Here is a 7,033-nt window from a genome sequence, read left to right as displayed (position 1 = left end):
GGGCAGCCATTATTTGCCCTGTCTGGTAGCATATGTGTACTGAGATCAAGATTCGAGTCCAGTAGCAATTTAGAGACCAACAAGAGTTCCAGATTTCGAAAGTCAAAACACCCTTCATCAGATGCATACTGAGTTATCGCTTCTCACTTTTAGACAATTGTAATGTTTAGAAATACAAATAGGTGATTGATTGAAGTGTTATGTACTACTCTCTCTCAGGGAAAAAAAAGGCTAATGAGTTTTGTAAATACATAAATAACCAATATTGAAAATTCTTGATGGTGGTTTTCAAGGGCACTGCTAGAGCAAAACATGATTTTTGCCTCAGAAGGAAAATCTACCAAGCAGGTACTGAAATAGAAAGAATTGTACTGGTGCAGTGAAAAAGTGGGCACCGCTGTGCAATGGTACACTTTACACACATATATTGTTGTCTTTGCAGTTTATTCAGCACTGAAAAAGACAGACTGGCTCCTAAAACAGAAAACTCAACTTCAGTGGTTATGATGAACATTACCTTGGATGAAGAAATTCCCATTGGAAAGAATGTTGGGATTTGTCATATTGTAGAGAAAGAATCATCAAATGATATTTCTTTCAGCCTTGATCCAAGCAGCCCTTACTTCATGATTGACAGAAGTAAGTCACTTTAGATGCGGTTTCCAGCAACCTTAAACAATCTTTCATTTTACTATAGTGAAAGGATAGCCTGATGTAGCCTTTGATATGACTCAGAGGGAATATACAGCATTGTAGGTTCTGAAGTCCTTATGGGAGAACCTTATGGGAGAACATTCCAGTATTTAGTTTGGTCCTCCATCCAAAATGTTTGAAACATTTTTCACTGATGCCTGATCTTTTCCTGGTATATTTTGCAGGCTGCAATTTATAATATGGCCACCCTTTCATAAATGCGTGTGCATGCATTTTGCACACTGCAATTGATTCCGGAGTACACAGTTTAAAATCTGATGGCAATCCTCACCTACATATTACCTGATACTCATCATGGGAATGCCTCCAAAACTACCTCTTCAGGGTGAATGGTCCCTGACTCAGCCTGCAGTATTTATGATGACTTTGTATGTGGACCATGATGTCAATCTTCACATTCCCAGTCCATGCTATCAAGAGATCATATAATAAGTAGTTTTACCAATGGCACAATCCTTCTCCTCAATGGGGACCAAAAGCAGTTTACGCCATCCTCCTCTCTTCCATTTTATCCTCATAACAACCCTGTTGAGTAGATTGGGCAGGGAGAGAAAGTGAGAGGCCCAAGGTCACTCAAAGAGCTTCCACAGAAGAGTAAGGATTTGAACCTGGGTCTACCAAATCTTAGTCTGGAACTGTGTCTACTACACCACTCTGGTTTTTGTGGTGTAGCTGCTGTTGAAGTAGCTGCTGTTGAACAGTAGCAAGCAGCCAGGCCTGGGTGAGTTATTCAAGTCACATAGCAGCAAGTCACCTGGTGGTTGCTTCCAGACCTAATCCCTGTGAGTTCTCTCTCAAAGACCAAAATAGCCCTGCAAAGAGACCTGCACCCCACTGCCTTTTACTGACAGAAACCAAGGCTTGAAGATTAACAATAGTGTTGTGGTTACCTAGCAATTTCCACAGTAGCCACTGGGAACTCCATTCTCTAAGGTACAGGTGTTACAATTACTATTTTTGGAGGGGGTTAACCCCCAATGTATTTGTTTTTACATTTTAGATTTTTTTCTACAAACCTGGAGTTTTTTCAGATTTCTAGAAAGGGCTGTCTTGTCTGTCCAGATTTAAGTATCCACTGCTTTGGCCACATTGAGAATTAGATATTTGATGGTAATGTGATATTCCTGACACTTTTTAAAATGTGAACTGCAGCTACAGCTTTCTCATTTCAGATCAGGGCTATAATGTGGAAAAAGAGGATTTATTTTCTTTCATTATGATTTCAAAGATGAAAATTGACCAGCCCAAGACTATTGTTAATCCTGGAAAGGAGGAAAGACAAGTACCATCTGTTTGCCTGTCTTTTTCCCACTCAAGGCTAATAACAGCCTGACAGAGAGGGTTGTTTGATTTCAATGGGCAAAGACAGGCAGGAGAGGAAAGTAAATTCCCTTTCCCCTCAACTGCTGCCACAAGATGAATGGGGTGCATGCGTGCGGCTGAAATCCACTTTTTAAAAAGGATGAACAGAGCTAATCATGCATCTCCTATCATCTCATGTTGCTTGGCCTTTTATTTTCCTAGTTTAGCCTGCCTCCTCCTATATAACATAAGAAGAGCCCTGCTGGATCAGATCAGTGCTCCGTTTAGTCCAGCATCCTGTTTCACACAGCAGCCGATCAATTGCTTTGGATAGCCAAGAACTAGTGCACAGATGCTGATGCTGCTTGCTAGCACTGGCATCCAGAGGTTTACTGCTTCTACAAATACACCACGTGCTTAATATACCACGGCTAGTTAGGGTTGCCAGGTCCCTCTTCTCAACCGGCAGGAGATTTTGGGGTGGAGCCTGATGAGGGCGGGGTTTGGGGAGGGGAGGGACTTCAATGCCATAGAGTTCAATTGCCAAAGCGGTCATTTTTCTCCAGGTGATCTGATCTCTATTGGCTGGAGATCAGTTGAATTAGCAGAAAATCTCCTGCTACTACCTGGCAGTTAGTAAACTGGAAGAAGAAAATACCTATGCTGGAAATAGTAGAAACTGTAATAAATGGCAGCACGTGGCTTTAAAGATAATAATATGAAATATACCAACTGGAAAAGAAAACAATATTATAGAATATAATAATTCTATTTTTTGAAAAATCCAAAACACAACATATATTCATAAACACTGTGTTGAAAGCCACACAGAAACCTCACAGGGTCTAAAATAACAAAAAATGTATAATACAGATTGCTTTAAACAACATGAACAACATAAATTCAAGAATTATTTCTATGGCCTTAGCAAGGGCTCATGTATACTCAAGAATTATAGTCCATGAAAAATCACGAAGAGACGAAGAAAGGTCCAAGGTGGGTCTATCACAAGTACGCGTTTCGGAATCCAATCCTTCCTCAGCTTGGCGACCACAATGATGTTTAAAGAGACCAAAAAATGGCTTCTAGGAATAATGATAATCATAATCATAGTAATAAGGCTAATAATAAGGCTTATCAAAATGACTACAGTGACAACTTAAGAGTGTTGAGAATACATTTGTAACAACATGAATGCAATTTCAAAAATGAGACTGCTTACCACTGCTTTTCAAAAATTCCAAGGAATCTTCAAAAGGAAATTCATGTGAACAATTTTTTCCTATGGTACAATGAAGCTAATCAATAAGGCTAATATTAAAAAAAGAGAATCAAAGATTGAACAACTCTCCATACCAAAAATGAAGTCTTACCCCATATGAAAGGGATCAAGAAAGAGTAATCAACCCATTCAGAAATCAGTATTCTTCGAAGTGAGAACAGGGATGCAGGGACAAACTCAAATACACACAGCTGTGAGAAAAATTTCTCAAAAGGATCCAACTGATTAAAGTGACCACGTTACAAAAAACAAGAGAGGTCAAATTCTGTATTTAAGCCACTAGGGGCTAATGTTTTAAAAAGAAAGATGAAGCGTCTCTCCTGGCAATTGAGAATCTTCTTAACATCTTGTGCCTGATATGCTTTAGGCTGGTATTGCCAAAGAACAAAGAATTTGAGATCGTGGTCACTATGACCATGAGAGACAAAATGGCTGACAATTGGTGCGTCCTGAGTTCGAGCTCTTACTCTTGCACGATGTTCACCAATGCGTAAACGTACTTGGCGCAAGGTACAGCCAATGTACATTTTTGGAACTGGGCAAGAACACAGAAGGGCATAAACGACGCAGGCTGATGCACAGTTAGAAAACTGTTTAAGAGTGTACACAAATTTACCACCATCAGCAGTGACTTGCTTCACAGGTAGGCTGTACGGGCAGGCGGAACACCCATTGCATTTAAAATGACCATGTGCAGTGATCTTAGATTTCCTGGGCAACACATCTGTTTTAATAAGATGATCCCTCAGAGCAGAGGTTTTTCTTAAGCCTAAAATAGGAGGAGAATCACAGCCCGGTAGGTGATTGATGACATGCCAATGCCTCTGAATAATCTTTTTGATATCATAAGAGAGATGTGTATAGGTGAAAGAAGCTGTCAGTCTCTTGGAGGTTTGTGAATCAGATTTCGGAGACAAAAGCTTAGAATGATCAAGAGACATTGCTCTCTGGTAAGCTCTCCTGAGAACAGGCTCAGGGTAAGATCTGGAATGAAGATTCTGTGTTAGAAGTTGTGCAGCTGTTGCAAAATCTTCAGAAGTGGAAGAGTTGCGCTTCAAGCGTAAGTATTGGCTGTAGGGGAGGTTCTTACGTAAGTGTTCAGGATGATGAGAGTGAAAATGTAAACCCCCTCCTGTGTCGGTGGGCTTCCTGTATGGTTTGACTGCAATGGTGTTACAACTGGTGCGAAAAGTGAGTACGTCTAAAAAAGAAATGGAGGTATGATGCCAACTGCCAGTAAACTTTAAATGTGGATTTAAAGTATTGATCCATAGTAATACTTGTGAGTAAGACTCAGAGGATTTACATAGGAGATACAGATCATCCACAAACCTGAGATAAAGGACCACGTGCTGTTGGAAAACTGAAGTAGGGGGAAGAAGATATTCCTCCTCAAACCACACCATGTACAGATTAGCAATAGAAGGTGCGCAAGCTGCGCCCATTGAGACTCCCTTAATTTGGAGAAAAAATTGTTGATCATATCTGAAATAATTGTGCTCAAACAAAATATCAAGAAGAGAAAGAAGAAAGTGGGTGGGTGGTCTCTTTAAACATCATTGTGGTCGCCAAGCTGAGGAAGGATTGGATTCCGAAACGCGTACTTGTGATAGACCCACCTTGGACCTTTCTTCGTCTCTTCGTGATTTTTCATGGACTATAATTCTTGAGTATACATGAGCCCTTGCTAAGGCCATAGAAATAATTCTTGAATTTATGTTGTTCATGTTGTTTAAAGCAATCTGTATTATACATTTTTTGTTATTTTAGACCCTGTGAGGTTTCTGTGTGGCTTTCAACACAGTGTTTATGAATATATGTTATGTTTTGGATTTTTCAAAAAATAGAATTATTATATTCTATAATATTGTTTTCTTTTCCAGTTGGTATATTTCATATTATTATCTTTAAAGCCACGTGCTGCCATTTATTACAGTTACTACCTGGCAGTTGGCAACACTACGGTTAGTGGCCATTGATTGACTTATCCTCCATGAATCTGTCTAACATCCTTTAAAAGCCATCTATGCACCAGGGGTTGCCATAATTCAGATGTGACTTGATGGCAACCCCCCCCCCCAAAAGCTCGTGGCCATAGCTACATCCAATGTAAGTGAGTTGGATTATTTCATTACTTGTTGAGCAAAGAAGTATTTCCTTTTGTCTGTCCTGAATCTATTTCCTAACAACTTTATTTGGTACCTTTGTGTCCTAGTATTATGGGAGAGGGAGAAAAACCTCTCCCTATTCACTTTATGCATTACTTCATAAACTTACACCTCCCTCTTAGTCATCTCTTTCAGCATGGTGTAGTGGTTAAGAGGGGTGGTTATGAGAGTAAGTGGTTAAGAGGGGTGGACTGGACTCTAATCTGCTGAACTGGGTTGGTTTCCCCACTCCTCAACATGAAGCCTGCTAGTGATTTTGGGCTAGTCCTAGTTCTCTCCGAACTCTCTCCGCCCTACCTACCTCACAAGGTGTCTGTTGTGGGGAGAGGAAGGGAGGTGAGTGGAAGCCGGTTTGAGACTCCTTAAAGGTAGAGAAAATCGGGGTATAAAAACCAATTCTTCTGCTTTCTAAACTGAAAAATCCTAAACTCTCCAGTCTTTTCTCAGAGGAAAGGCATTCTTCTAATCCATTAATCATTGTTGTTGCCCTTTTCTGTACTCTTTTCAGCTCTGCATTAACCTTTTTGAGATAGGGCAATCAGAACAGGTCACATTATGGCAAGTGACGCCACACCATGGCTTGATACAAGAATATTATAATATTGGCCAGTATATTTTCAATCCCTTTCCTAATTTTCCAGCATGGAATCTCCCTTTGAGTTATGTTTTCATCAAGCTGTCCACTACCACCCCAATATCCCTTTCTATCTTGGTTTTAGCCAGTTCAGACCCGTTCTGTCTTAAGCAATCCTTTCTTTTAATTGTTCTCATGCAAAGGCCCAACTGCTACCCTAGCCAATTTCCTGTTCCTGATATATTTGAAGAATATGTTTTTAATGTTTTTAGCTGTCTGTTCCTCAAATTCTCTTTTTGTTCACATTGTTGTCAACTTATATTTGTTTTGTCAGAACCTGTGTTTCTTTCTGTTCATCTCATTTGGCAATATCTCCCACTTTTTAAAAGAAACCTTTTCTGTCTTTCTTGATTTGGGTTGTTATCTACTCAGGCATCCTTTTAGATTTCCCTGACTTCAGGTATGCATTCTATCTGGGCCTCAATTAGTGTCATTTTAAATAGTTTCTCGGTATTGGGGAGGGATTAGACTCTCTTAATTCTATAACTTCCTTCTGACTACTCCTCTCATTTTAATTCCTTATTTTGGAATTGAAAGTGATTGTTTTGGACTTTGGGGGCAACTTTCCATTAACATGAATGCTGAACTTAATAGCATTGTGGTCACCATTCCCAATCAGTGCAATAACATCTACATTTTGCACCAGGTTTTGAGTCCCTCTAAGAACTAAGGCCAGAGTTATTGCAACTCTAGTTGGCTCTGTGATCATTTGCTGCAATGCACAGTCACCTATGATATCCTGAAACCTCATTTCTACGACATAGCTCAAGAATACATTTGAGGGTAATTGTGAGGGTAGTTGAAGTCATCCAGTATTACAGCACTTTCAGTTTTAGTCACCTCCCTTATTTCCTTGACCGTCTCGATAGCTGCCTCATGGTTTTGTTAAGGTGGGCAATTGTATACCTCCATCTTTAGGATAAGGTTGCCAAC

This window comes from Euleptes europaea, chromosome 1, assembly GCF_029931775.1.
Source record: "Euleptes europaea isolate rEulEur1 chromosome 1, rEulEur1.hap1, whole genome shotgun sequence".
In the NCBI taxonomy this organism is placed as follows: Eukaryota; Metazoa; Chordata; class Lepidosauria; order Squamata; family Sphaerodactylidae; genus Euleptes; species Euleptes europaea.
This window is presented reverse-complemented; position numbering follows the sequence as displayed.